The sequence below is a fragment of the Haliotis rufescens genome, unplaced genomic scaffold (genome assembly GCF_023055435.1).
Source record: "Haliotis rufescens isolate VD_foot unplaced genomic scaffold, xgHalRufe1.0.p SCAF_124, whole genome shotgun sequence".
NCBI lineage: Eukaryota > Metazoa > Mollusca > Gastropoda > Lepetellida > Haliotidae > Haliotis > Haliotis rufescens.
Window position 1 is genome coordinate 47,338 of NW_025963807.1, and position 15,035 is coordinate 62,372.

At 39.2% G+C, this 15,035-nt stretch overlaps 2 long non-coding RNA genes across 4 annotated transcripts; both read right to left on the minus strand.

Annotated features, from left to right (window-relative positions):
* Positions 1-4: 4 nt before the first annotated feature.
* On the minus strand, positions 5-4,927 carry LOC125378537. Its single transcript, XR_007220264.1, has 4 exons — positions 3,613-4,927; positions 1,500-1,738; positions 408-607; positions 5-255 (listed from the first exon to the last, which is right to left on the minus strand). It is a non-coding gene; the product is annotated as an uncharacterized LOC125378537 (long non-coding RNA).
* Positions 4,928-4,943: 16 nt separating this feature from the next.
* On the minus strand, positions 4,944-15,025 carry LOC125378538. Of its 3 annotated transcripts, XR_007220267.1 has the most exons (7): positions 13,491-15,025; positions 11,378-11,616; positions 10,286-10,485; positions 8,552-10,133; positions 6,439-6,677; positions 5,347-5,546; positions 4,944-5,194 (listed from the first exon to the last, which is right to left on the minus strand). It is a non-coding gene; the product is annotated as an uncharacterized LOC125378538 (long non-coding RNA). The 3 variants fall into 3 exon arrangements; XR_007220265.1 differs by lacking the exon at positions 13,491-15,025 and having other exon boundaries at positions 11,378-12,805; XR_007220266.1 differs by lacking the exons at positions 4,944-5,194; positions 5,347-5,546; positions 6,439-6,677; positions 13,491-15,025 and having other exon boundaries at positions 7,123-10,133; positions 11,378-12,805.
* Between the last annotated feature and the right edge of the window lie 10 nt (positions 15,026-15,035).

The window sequence follows — 15,035 nt, forward strand, 5'->3', positions numbered from 1 at the left end:
TCATTTTATATGGATTGCCAACAGCACCCATGTAACTTGACGTTGGGACAGAAGTGAGGTGTTCCATTTGGAAGTAATGTAGTCCCCCAGTTACGATGTAGGCGGTGGTGACCTTGTCCATGAATTCAGAGCATGGGTAAAAGTTGTCATGAGGATCCTGAGTAACATTCACCGCATTTATTGTGCTCCTTTGCAGCATGCAGAGTGCCAAACAGGCTTGTTAGAGGAGGACGAGTACAAGTGTTTCCATATAACCTGAAAAAGAAATATCTTCAGGTAGTCAGGTATTACACAAAGACTAATCCGTTACTTTTGCAACAAAACAATAAACCAATTTACAAACCACACAATAACTGTCCTTCTTTTGTTAAATCGCAATTACAGAAAATGCAGTTAATTACATATACCTTTAGAAATTCAGCTTCGTTATGGAACTCTTCCATCTTTGGAACAAGTCCTTGTAATCTGGAACTTGGTGTAGGTCCATCTCGTAAGTGCATGATTGGCTTGTTTCTGCCTCTCAAGGGTGAGGTAGTCCCCTCCGCTGAGCACCTACTGTGATGGAGAACGGTCACTGAGGTCCTCACTGAAGCACTCCCAGTGGTATCTGAAATAAATTTCCACTGTATAAGTTTCAGAAACAATCTTTCATTAATCTTTTCATATGTGTAGGACATAAACTGCTCACAAAAAGTAGGGTATATTGAAATTAAAATCAATGGCACAAAGACAGTAATATAGATGCCTACAAAACATTTGTGTATGATTGAGGAAAAGCATAGGTCCATCTGAGCAAGCCTCACAATGACCCACCAGATGCCCTTGCATCCAGGAAAATTGCACTCAAACGTACCAGGGGGTGGGGATGAGAAATCACATCTTGTGTCACACGTGCAAATGACAAAATCCACGTGCCTCACGGGCAAAAATGGGTGTTAAACATGGGTCTTGGACCAAGTTCATCCATCACTTCACCACTTTCCACAATGCGAAGGTTACGAGAAGACGAAAGATTGAGAGCAATTGGGATGATCCAAGCCGGAAGAAAGCATAGAAGCACAACTTTTGGGTTTCTACCCCTCATGAATTTTCCAGTGTCGACAAAATGAAATTGCAGCTTGATCAAAGTCATTACTTTCAAAACTGTTTCTTAACATCCTTATTTCCACATTATTATTGTTTCCCAATGAAAATTAAACATAATTCTGAAGCTTTTCGTCGTAACTTTTCAATATCCCCTACTTTGTGTGAGCAGTATAAATAGAAACATACTTTTAACAAATATATACATGTTTTTAAATATAAATAATCTGAGACAACTGTTTGTTTGTTTTTTGTTATTTATCGCCACACTCAATCCACACAATTGGGATACGATGGCATGTATCAACCAAGTCAAGCTAGTCTGACCACCCGTTAGTCTCCTCTTACGACAAGCATAGTCGCTTTTGAAGGCCGCTTATTTACTAACAAAAGAAGTAAGTAAATAGAAATCATACCCTTTCAGTCTTCTTCTTTGTTTCCTGGACCGTCTTCAGTGGGTAGCACAGCACCAGCAGTGGGGGAAGTCCTCTTTTCAGACGAGAACCGTTACAGTATCTCAACAGCAGATGGCGGACAGGTGTGGCAACACCAAGCGGAACGTTAATTGAACGGTTAAGAGAGACTCGTGGGGTGGTCCGAGATATGTGGCTGATGTCAGAATCCGTTAATTACGTTGTGTATACACAATGCTAAGCTGAAAAACGAAATAAGAGGAAGAGTCAAAAGAAAAAGAATTCGTCAAATCACAACTGTATTCAGCTCTAATACCTGCAGATCCCGCGTTTCTGAGACACTCGACGTGCATCAACCATATATACAAGGCAAGTGTATGTATCAACTCTTAGAAAAACATTCAGAAGTGAAACGCATTGTGTGGAACAGAACGTTTGGGTGTAATACTTACTCCTTCAACTAATGATATTAGTCCCAAACATTGTGTTCTTCATAATAAAGAAGTTCATCAATTTTCGGCCTTACATGTATATCATCCGTGTAATAACCTAAATTCTACTTCAGGCTTCAGGCTCCAACCGACATGTATTTTCATAACCTTATATGAAATAGGGGCTGTATTGGCGACTGAGTATTTCAGGTATTGACCAAAATTCAGGTGATATACACAATTAGTCCTGCACCAATGACCGTGGAATATATTTATTTCATTTAAAAAAATAATCTAGTAATGCATACAAAAAGCAAGTCTAGCCACCTCAAGCTAGCCATCACGAATCTGACACACTGCTGAACGGAACAAAGGATTGATGTTGTGTTTTAAGTATATACGCCCTCTATTTAACTTAACTACATGTATAACTGTTGGTATGGAAGGTAATGCAGTTACATAATTGATCACTTCAGGAATCATCAAAGACAAGTGATTGTAAGTTACCTCAGAGGAAAGGATGTCCTTTTTTTTCTCCAACAGGATCAGGAAAATCACTTACTTTTGAATTAGCACCATTCGTGTTTAAGAAACTTAATAACTCCAACCATGCTACTGTGACGGTTTTTTCACCCTGACACTGACATAATAATATTTGCAAGTCCAGAGACAGTTCTTGGAACACAGCCTGACTAAAGAGAAGATTTTGATGGCAATTTTCATTGATGAAGCACACTGCATTGCAAAATTGTAAGTATAAATGTTATATTTTGTATTTCGTTTTGTCTGTCAAGGCATGGCATGTTGAATTGAGAGAGCATGGATTTACGCATCTTTTGGCAATATCCCAGCAAAATCACGACGGGGACACCATAAATAGGCATGGAGAGCGAATGTTTTATGTACTAGGATGGTGTGCGTATCAATTACTGGTTTACAGGCTGCCTTCATATGGCTGCAATATTGCTGACTGCAGTATGAGACGACATTCACTCATTCACATGTTTTGTGATAAAACAAGTATAAATTCACAAAATATTCTTACTAACCACTATGAAACTGCACAATCTAAAGGTATAAAAATGTGCACTGATCACAAGTAGCTATAAAGTGTATACAATATCTAATTTGATATTCATCAAATCAAAGTTAAAGCACAAATATTAACATTTCAAAATGTGCATGTGTCACATTTATGAATACATACAATCACTTCTACAATCATCATGAACTTGATACTTGTTACTCTCAAACAAGGGTTAATTTTGTAAGTTTGGCCGCAGTCCCAGGTAGAGGCATTATGTAATATATGTTAATGCCCTTATGAAAAAGGAATGCATACATCCACTGTATTACATTACATTAGCTAAGTTAAAACACTAAAACACTAAAGTTGATCTTGTTGATCGGTTACAAAAAAATAATCATCTAACAACAATTGTTTTTGCATATGTTGATCTTATTCTTATAATAGGAGTTAAATTTCATAAAAGAAATCGGCCAATTTTCAAGCTAAAGTTTCAATTAAAGTTCAACATCAATCATGCATAACAACATACAGAATATGTATGAATGAGAAGGAAAACAGGGAAGTGTGTCAGAGTCCTTCATGGATCCAAATGGTTTCAAGAGGATGATAGTCCCTTGATAGTCCATTGCTCAACACCATTCAGCTTGGGACTTACAAAGTGTGGAAACCGTCATCCACTATGGTCCAGCCAATAATGTTGAGGATTATATTCAAGAGACAAGGACGGAGCAGGCAGGGATCCAGAAAAGCAGGCACATGCTCTTCTCATGAAATTTAGACGATGTCTCAGTGGCAGGCGGAATATTTCGGATGAAATGAAACAGTATGTCAGAACCAACGTATGTCGACGAGTTGAGCTTTACTGAAGTCATGAGTGCTATGGACAACTGTGCCATATCTTGCAAGTGTCTCTGTGACTGCAGAGACTCATGGACATGCAATTACCCCATGTAGTGAATGTAGATGTGATATTCTTGAGTTGTACAAAACTTCCCTTGACTCGAGTGATAGCTCATCATCTCACTCAGACTCAGAACATGAAGATCATGAAACATACAGTGATAGCGACTTTGCAACAGGGTCTCGTTTTAATCATGTGACACTGAATTACACATCGGGAAAAAAGGTTCAGATGTTATAGTATGTGCGGCTACTGAAGACTTTAAGACTTTCTGAAATCCAATTTTGGATGTCACTCAGCATGTTTTTGATTTCTCTGTGGCAGTGGCTTGTTGGCCTCATTGAATAGAGCTGCATAGGAATGGAATTGTTCTACAAGTTTAAGAATATCACCAAGAAGGATCAACAACTCCATGCCTTCCCGAACATTTCTTGCGGAATGCCAATTTGTCGTATTTTTGGCATAATTCTTCCATTGACAGCGCACTTCTGCTGACTTTGAGAATCGTCTTTTATCTGTGTACCTCCCCTTGTATGTGTGTACATCATCTTTGAAAGCCCTGTTGCAATGCTCCAAGTCAAGGTCGATGGGATGATTGGTGTCTTCTCTGCCTTGATGGTTGACTGTGCGGTTCCATATCAATCTATAAAGCCTGCCGTTCATATAGGAGAGCATATGCCTTTGCCTGTGTTTCAAAGGAGACCATATGCATACTTTGGACATTTGCTTGCCTTGTAGTATAAACAGAACCACTTTACTAGTCTCATCATGCCTGCCACCATCTCCCATGTGAATGGAATCGTTGCGATTTATTCGAAGAAGCCCAAGCATGAGAGACAGACGGGTGTACTGATAAATAGATGATCTTGATTCTGCTGAAGATGTGGAATCCTGATTGTTTTCAGCATTATATTCCGGATGCTTCGTGTTTGCGGAGAGCTTTTGGTCTCTGGTACAGTTTTCCACAGTACCTGCAGGCTAGTGTGTTTGATTTGGAGACCATGACCTGGCTGTTGAGGAACCTCCGGTAAGACGTGCTTGTCTACAAACTGTTTTGCTGCATGACCTAGAAAATAAGCAATCATTTTATATGGATTGCCAACAGCACCCATGTAACTTGACGTTGGGACAGAAGTGAGGTGTTCCATTTGGAAGTAATGTAGTCCCCCAGTTACGATGTAGGCGGTGGTGACCTTGTCCATGAATTCAGAGCATGGGTAAAAGTTGTCATGAGGATCCTGAGTAACATTCACCGCATTTATTGTGCTCCTTTGCAGCATGCAGAGTGCCAAACAGACTTGTTAGAGGAGGACGAGTACAAGTGTTTCCATATAACCTGAAAAAGAAATATCTTCAGGTAGTCAGGTATTACACAAAGACTAATCCGTTACTTTTGCAACAAAACAATAAACCAATTTACAAACCACACAATAACTGTCCTTCTTTTGTTAAATCGCAATTACAGAAAATGCAGTTAATTACATATACCTTTAGAAATTCAGCTTCGTTATGGAACTCTTCCATCTTTGGAACAAGTCCTTGTAATCTGGAACTTGGTGTAGGTCCATCTCGTAAGTGCATGATTGGCTTGTTTCTGCCTCTCAAGGGTGAGGTAGTCCCCTCCGCTGAGCACCTACTGTGATGGAGAACGGTCACTGAGGTCCTCACTGAAGCACTCCCAGTGGTATCTGAAATAAATTTCCACTGTATAAGTTTCAGAAACAATCTTTCATTAATCTTTTCATATGTGTAGGATATAAACTGCTCACAAAAAGTAGGGTATATTGAAATTAAAATCAATGGCACAAAGACAGTAATATAGATGCCTACAAAACATTTGTGTATGATTGAGGAAAAGCATAGGTCCGTCTGAGCAAGCCTCACAATGACCCACCAGATGCCCTTGCATCCAGGAAAATTGCACTCAAACGTACCAGGGGGTGGGGATGAGAAATCACATCTTGTGTCACACGTGCAAATGACAAAATCCACGTGCCTCACGGGCAAAAATGGGTGTTAAACATGGGTCTTGGACCAAGTTCATCCATCACTTCACCACTTTCCACAATGCGAAGGTTACGAGAAGACGAAAGATTGAGAGCAATTGGGATGATCCAAGCCGGAAGAAAGCATAGAAGCACAACTTTTGGGTTTCTACCCCTCATGAATTTTCCAGTGTCGACAAAATGAAATTGCAGCTTGATCAAAGTCATTACTTTCAAAACTGTTTCTTAACATCCTTATTTCCACATTATTATTGTTTCCCAATGAAAATTAAACATAATTCTGAAGCTTTTCGTAGTAACTTTTCAATATCCCCTACTTTGTGCGAGCAGTATAAATAGAAACATACTTTTAACAAATATATACATGTTTTTAAATATAAATAATCTGAGACAACTGTTTGTTTGTTTTTTGTTATTTATCGCCACACTCAATCCACACAATTGGGATACGATGGCATGTATCAACCAAGTCAAGCTAGTCTGACCACCCGTTAGTCTCCTCTTACGACAAGCATAGTCGCTTTTGAAGGCCGCTTATTTACTAACAAAAGAAGTAAGTAAATAGAAATCATACCCTTTCAGTCTTCTTCTTTGTTTCCTGGACCGTCTTCAGTGGGTAGCACAGCACCAGCAGTGGGAGAAGTCCTCTTTTCAGACGAGAACCGTTACAGTATCTCAACAGCAGATGGCGGACAGGTGTGGCAACACCAAGCGGAACGTTAATTGAACGGTTAAGAGAGACTCGTGGGGTGGTCCGAGATATGTGGCTGATGTCAGAATCCGTTAATTACGTTGTGTATACACAATGCTAAGCTGAAAAACGAAATAAGAGGAAGAGTCAAAAGAAAAAGAATTCGTCAAATCACAACTGTATTCAGCTCTAATACCTGCAGATCCCGCGTTTCTGAGACACTCGACGTGCATCAACCATATATACAAGGCAAGTGTATGTATCAACTCTTAGAAAAACATTCAGAAGTGAAACGCATTGTGTGGAACAGAACGTTTGGGTGTAATACTTACTCCTTCAACTAATGATATTAGTCCCAAACATTGTGTTCTTCATAATAAAGAAGTTCATCAATTTTCGGCCTTACATGTATATCATCCGTGTAATAACCTAAATTCTACTTCAGGCTTCAGGCTCCAACCGACATGTATTTTCATAACCTTATATGAAATAGGGGCTGTATTGGCGACTGAGTATTTCAGGTATTGACCAAAATTCAGGTGATATACACAATTAGTCCTGCACCAATGACCGTGGAATATATTTATTTCATTTAAAAAAATAATCTAGTAATGCATACAAAAAGCAAGTCTAGCCACCTCAAGCTAGCCATCACGAATCTGACACACTGCTGAACGGAACAAAGGATTGATGTTGTGTTTTAAGTATATACGCCCTCTATTTAACTTAACTACATGTATAACTGTTGGTATGGAAGGTAATGCAGTTACATAATTGATCACTTCAGGAATCATCAAAGACAAGTGATTGTAAGTTACCTCAGAGGAAAGGATGTCCTTTTTTTTCTCCAACAGGATCAGGAAAATCACTTACTTTTGAATTAGCACCATTCGTGTTTAAGAAACTTAATAACTCCAACCATGCTACTGTGACGGTTTTTTCACCCTGACACTGACATAATAATATTTGCAAGTCCAGAGACAGTTCTTGGAACACAGCCTGACTAAAGAGAAGATTTTGATGGCAATTTTCATTGATGAAGCACACTGCATTGCAAAATTGTAAGTATAAATGTTATATTTTGTATTTCGTTTTGTCTGTCAAGGCATGGCATGTTGAATTGAGAGAGCATGGATTTACGCATCTTTTGGCAATATCCCAGCAAAATCACGACGGGGACACCATAAATAGGCATGGAGAGCGAATGTTTTATGTACTAGGATGGTGTGCGTATCAATTACTGGTTTACAGGCTGCCTTCATATGGCTGCAATATTGCTGACTGCAGTATGAGACGACATTCACTCATTCACATGTTTTGTGATAAAACAAGTATAAATTCACAAAATATTCTTACTAACCACTATGAAACTGCACAATCTAAAGGTATAAAAATGTGCACTGATCACAAGTAGCTATAAAGTGTATACAATATCTAATTTGATATTCATCAAATCAAAGTTAAAGCACAAATATTAACATTTCAAAATGTGCATGTGTCACATTTATGAATACATACAATCACTTCTACAATCATCATGAACTTGATACTTGTTACTCTCAAACAAGGGTTAATTTTGTAAGTTTGGCCGCAGTCCCAGGTAGAGGCATTATGTAATATATGTTAATGCCCTTATGAAAAAGGAATGCATACATCCACTGTATTACATTACATTAGCTAAGTTAAAACACTAAAACACTAAAGTTGATCTTGTTGATCGGTTACAAAAAAATAATCATCTAACAACAATTGTTTTTGCATATGTTGATCTTATTCTTATAATAGGAGTTAAATTTCATAAAAGAAATCGGCCAATTTTCAAGCTAAAGTTTCAATTAAAGTTCAACATCAATCATGCATAACAACATACAGAATATGTATGAATGAGAAGGAAAACAGGGAAGTGTGTCAGAGTCCTTCATGGATCCAAATGGTTTCAAGAGGATGATAGTCCCTTGATAGTCCATTGCTCAACACCATTCAGCTTGGGACTTACAAAGTGTGGAAACCGTCATCCACTATGGTCCAGCCAATAATGTTGAGGATTATATTCAAGAGACAAGGACGGAGCAGGCAGGGATCCAGAAAAGCAGGCACATGCTCTTCTCATGAAATTTAGACGATGTCTCAGTGGCAGGCGGAATATTTCGGATGAAATGAAACAGTATGTCAGAACCAACGTATGTCGACGAGTTGAGCTTTACTGAAGTCATGAGTGCTATGGACAACTGTGCCATATCTTGCAAGTGTCTCTGTGACTGCAGAGACTCATGGACATGCAATTACCCCATGTAGTGAATGTAGATGTGATATTCTTGAGTTGTACAAAACTTCCCTTGACTCGAGTGATAGCTCATCATCTCACTCAGACTCAGAACATGAAGATCATGAAACATACAGTGATAGCGACTTTGCAACAGGGTCTCGTTTTAATCATGTGACACTGAATTACACATCGGGAAAAAAGGTTCAGATGTTATAGTATGTGCGGCTACTGAAGACTTTAAGACTTTCTGAAATCCAATTTTGGATGTCACTCAGCATGTTTTTGATTTCTCTGTGGCAGTGGCTTGTTGGCCTCATTGAATAGAGCTGCATAGGAATGGAATTGTTCTACAAGTTTAAGAATATCACCAAGAAGGATCAACAACTCCATGCCTTCCCGAACATTTCTTGCGGAATGCCAATTTGTCGTATTTTTGGCATAATTCTTCCATTGACAGCGCACTTCTGCTGACTTTGAGAATCGTCTTTTATCTGTGTACCTCCCCTTGTATGTGTGTACATCATCTTTGAAAGCCCTGTTGCAATGCTCCAAGTCAAGGTCGATGGGATGATTGGTGTCTTCTCTGCCTTGATGGTTGACTGTGCGGTTCCATATCAATCTATAAAGCCTGCCGTTCATATAGGAGAGCATATGCCTTTGCCTGTGTTTCAAAGGAGACCATATGCATACTTTGGACATTTGCTTGCCTTGTAGTATAAACAGAACCACTTTACTAGTCTCATCATGCCTGCCACCATCTCCCATGTGAATGGAATCGTTGTGATTTATTCGAAGAAGCCCAAGCATGAGAGACAGACGGGTGTACTGATAAATAGATGATCTTGATTCTGCTGAAGATGTGGAATCCTGATTGTTTTCAGCATTATATTCCGGATGCTTCGTGTTTGCGGAGAGCTTTTGGTCTCTGGTACAGTTTTCCACAGTACCTGCAGGCTAGTGTGTTTGATTTGGAGACCATGACCTGGCTGTTGAGGAACCTCCGGTAAGACGTGCTTGTCTACAAACTGTTTTGCTGCATGACCTAGAAAATAATCAATCATTTTATATGGATTGCCAACAGCACCCATGTAACTTGACGTTGGGACAGAAGTGAGGTGTTCCATTTGGAAGTAATGTAGTCCCCGAGTTACGATGTAGGCGGTGGTGACCTTGTCCATGAATTCAGAGCATGGGTAAAAGTTGTCATGAGGATCCTGAGTAACATTCACCGCATTTATTGTGCTCCTTTGCAGCATGCAGAGTGCCAAACAGACTTGTTAGAGGAGGACGAGTACAAGTGTTTCCATATAACCTGAAAAAGAAATATCTTCAGGTAGTCAGGTATTACACAAAGACTAATCCGTTACTTTTGCAACAAAACAATAAACCAATTTACAAACCACACAATAACTGTCCTTCTTTTGTTAAATCGCAATTACAGAAAATGCAGTTAATTACATATACCTTTAGAAATTCAGCTTCGTTATGGAACTCTTCCATCTTTGGAACAAGTCCTTGTAATCTGGAACTTGGTGTAGGTCCATCTCGTAAGTGCATGATTGGCTTGTTTCTGCCTCTCAAGGGTGAGGTAGTCCCCTCCGCTGAGCACCTACTGTGATGGAGAACGGTCACTGAGGTCCTCACTGAAGCACTCCCAGTGGTATCTGAAATAAATTTCCACTGTATAAGTTTCAGAAACAATCTTTCATTAATCTTTTCATATGTGTAGGATATAAACTGCTCACAAAAAGTAGGGTATATTGAAATTAAAATCAATGGCACAAAGACAGTAATATAGATGCCTACAAAACATTTGTGTATGATTGAGGAAAAGCATAGGTCCATCTGAGCAAGCCTCACAATGACCCACCAGATGCCCTTGCATCCAGGAAAATTGCACTCAAACGTACCAGGGGGTGGGGATGAGAAATCACATCTTGTGTCACACGTGCAAATGACAAAATCCACGTGCCTCACGGGCAAAAATGGGTGTTAAACATGGGTCTTGGACCAAGTTCATCCATCACTTCACCACTTTCCACAATGCGAAGGTTACGAGAAGACGAAAGATTGAGAGCAATTGGGATGATCCAAGCCGGAAGAAAGCATAGAAGCACAACTTTTGGGTTTCTACCCCTCATGAATTTTCCAGTGTCGACAAAATGAAATTGCAGCTTGATCAAAGTCATTACTTTCAAAACTGTTTCTTAACATCCTTATTTCCACATTATTATTGTTTCCCAATGAAAATTAAACATAATTCTGAAGCTTTTCGTCGTAACTTTTCAATATCCCCTACTTTGTGTGAGCAGTATAAATAGAAACATACTTTTAACAAATATATACATGTTTTTAAATATAAATAATCTGAGACAACTGTTTGTTTGTTTTTTGTTATTTATCGCCACACTCAATCCACACAATTGGGATACGATGGCATGTATCAACCAAGTCAAGCTAGTCTGACCACCCGTTAGTCTCCTCTTACGACAAGCATAGTCGCTTTTGAAGGCCGCTTATTTACTAACAAAAGAAGTAAGTAAATAGAAATCATACCCTTTCAGTCTTCTTCTTTGTTTCCTGGACCGTCTTCAGTGGGTAGCACAGCACCAGCAGTGGGAGAAGTCCTCTTTTCAGACGAGAACCGTTACAGTATCTCAACAGCAGATGGCGGACAGGTGTGGCAACACCAAGCGGAACGTTAATTGAACGGTTAAGAGAGACTCGTGGGGTGGTCCGAGATATGTGGCTGATGTCAGAATCCGTTAATTACGTTGTGTATACACAATGCTAAGCTGAAAAACGAAATAAGAGGAAGAGTCAAAAGAAAAAGAATTCGTCAAATCACAACTGTATTCAGCTCTAATACCTGCAGATCCCGCGTTTCTGAGACACTCGACGTGCATCAACCATATATACAAGGCAAGTGTATGTATCAACTCTTAGAAAAACATTCAGAAGTGAAACGCATTGTGTGGAACAGAACGTTTGGGTGTAATACTTACTCCTTCAACTAATGATATTAGTCCCAAACATTGTGTTCTTCATAATAAAGAAGTTCATCAATTTTCGGCCTTACATGTATATCATCCGTGTAATAACCTAAATTCTACTTCAGGCTTCAGGCTCCAACCGACATGTATTTTCATAACCTTATATGAAATAGGGGCTGTATTGGCGACTGAGTATTTCAGGTATTGACCAAAATTCAGGTGATATACACAATTAGTCCTGCACCAATGACCGTGGAATATATTTATTTCATTTAAAAAAATAATCTAGTAATGCATACAAAAAGCAAGTCTAGCCACCTCAAGCTAGCCATCACGAATCTGACACACTGCTGAACGGAACAAAGGATTGATGTTGTGTTTTAAGTATATACGCCCTCTATTTAACTTAACTACATGTATAACTGTTGGTATGGAAGGTAATGCAGTTACATAATTGATCACTTCAGGAATCATCAAAGACAAGTGATTGTAAGTTACCTCAGAGGAAAGGATGTCCTTTTTTTTCTCCAACAGGATCAGGAAAATCACTTACTTTTGAATTAGCCCCATTCGTGTTTAAGAAACTTAATAACTCCAACCATGCTACTGTGACGGTTTTTTCACCCTGACACTGACATAATAATATTTGCAAGTCCAGAGACAGTTCTTGGAACACAGCCTGACTAAAGAGAAGATTTTGATGGCAATTTTCATTGATGAAGCACACTGCATTGCAAAATTGTAAGTATAAATGTTATATTTTGTATTTCGTTTTGTCTGTCAAGGCATGGCATGTTGAATTGAGAGAGCATGGATTTACGCATCTTTTGGCAATATCCCAGCAAAATCACGACGGGGACACCATAAATAGGCATGGAGAGCGAATGTTTTATGTACTAGGATGGTGTGCGTATCAATTACTGGTTTACAGGCTGCCTTCATATGGCTGCAATATTGCTGACTGCAGTATGAGACGACATTCACTCATTCACATGTTTTGTAATAAAACAAGTATAAATTCACAAAATATTCTTACTAACCACTATGAAACTGCACAATCTAAAGGTATAAAAATGTGCACTGATCACAAGTAGCTATAAAGTGTATACAATATCTAATTTGATATTCATCAAATCAAAGTTAAAGCACAAATATTAACATTTCAAAATGTGCATGTGTCACATTTATGAATACATACAATCACTTCTACAATCATCATGAACTTGATACTTGTTACTCTCAAACAAGGGTTAATTTTGTAAGTTTGGCCGCAGTCCCAGGTAGAGGCATTATGTAATATATGTTAATGCCCTTATGAAAAAGGAATGCATACATCCACTGTATTACATTACATTAGCTAAGTTAAAACACTAAAACACTAAAGTTGATCTTGTTGATCGGTTACAAAAAAATAATCATCTAACAACAATTGTTTTTGCATATGTTGATCTTATTCTTATAATAGGAGTTAAATTTCATAAAAGAAATCGGCCAATTTTCAAGCTAAAGTTTCAATTAAAGTTCAACATCAATCATGCATAACAACATACAGAATATGTATGAATGAGAAGGAAAACAGGGAAGTGTGTCAGAGTCCTTCATGGATCCAAATGGTTTCATGAGGATGATAGTCCCTTGATAGTCCATTGCTCAACACCATTCAGCTTGGGACTTACAAAGTGTGGAAACCGTCATCCACTATGGTCCAGCCAATAATGTTGAGGATTATATTCAAGAGACAAGGACGGAGCAGGCAGGGATCCAGAAAAGCAGGCACATGCTCTTCTCATGAAATTTAGACGATGTCTCAGTGGCAGGCGGAATATTTCGGATGAAATGAAACAGTATGTCAGAACCAACGTATGTCGACGAGTTGAGCTTTACTGAAGTCATGAGTGCTATGGACAACTGTGCCATATCTTGCAAGTGTCTCTGTGACTGCAGAGACTCATGGACATGCAATTACCCCATGTAGTGAATGTAGATGTGATATTCTTGAGTTGTACAAAACTTCCCTTGACTCGAGTGATAGCTCATCATCTCACTCAGACTCAGAACATGAAGATCATGAAACATACAGTGATAGCGACTTTGCAACAGGGTCTCGTTTTAATCATGTGACACTGAATTACACATCGGGAAAAAAGGTTCAGATGTTATAGTATGTGCGGCTACTGAAGACTTTAAGACTTTCTGAAATCCAATTTTGGATGTCACTCAGCATGTTTTTGATTTCTCTGTGGCAGTGGCTTGTTGGCCTCATTGAATAGAGCTGCATAGGAATGGAATTGTTCTACAAGTTTAAGAATATCACCAAGAAGGATCAACAACTCCATGCCTTCCCGAACATTTCTTGCGGAATGCCAATTTGTCGTATTTTTGGCATAATTCTTCCATTGACAGCGCACTTCTGCTGACTTTGAGAATCGTCTTTTATCTGTGTACCTCCCCTTGTATGTGTGTACATCATCTTTGAAAGCCCTGTTGCAATGCTCCAAGTCAAGGTCGATGGGATGATTGGTGTCTTCTCTGCCTTGATGGTTGACTGTGCGGTTCCATATCAATCTATAAAGCCTGCCGTTCATATAGGAGAGCATATGCCTTTGCCTGTGTTTCAAAGGAGACCATATGCATACTTTGGACATTTGCTTGCCTTGTAGTATAAACAGAACCACTTTACTAGTCTCATCATGCCTGCCACCATCTCCCATGTGAATGGAATCGTTGTGATTTATTCGAAGAAGCCCAAGCATGAGAGACAGACGGGTGTACTGATAAATAGATGATCTTGATTCTGCTGAAGATGTGGAATCCTGATTGTTTTCAGCATTATATTCCGGATGCTTCGTGTTTGCGGAGAGCTTTTGGTCTCTGGTACAGTTTTCCACAGTACCTGCAGGCTAGTGTGTTTGATTTGGAGACCATGACCTGGCTGTTGAGGAACCTCCGGTAAGACGTGCTTGTCTACAAACTGTTTTGCTGCATGACCTAGAAAATAATCAATCATTTTATATGGATTGCCAACAGCACCCATGTAACTTGACGTTGGGACAGAAGTGAGGTGTTCCATTTGGAAGTAATGTAGTCCCCCAGTTACGATGTAGGCGGTGGTGACCTTGTCCATGAATTCAGAGCATGGGTAAAAGTTGTCATGAGGATCCTGAGTAACATTCACCGCATTTATTGTGCTCCTTTTCAGCATGCAGAGTGCCAAACAGACT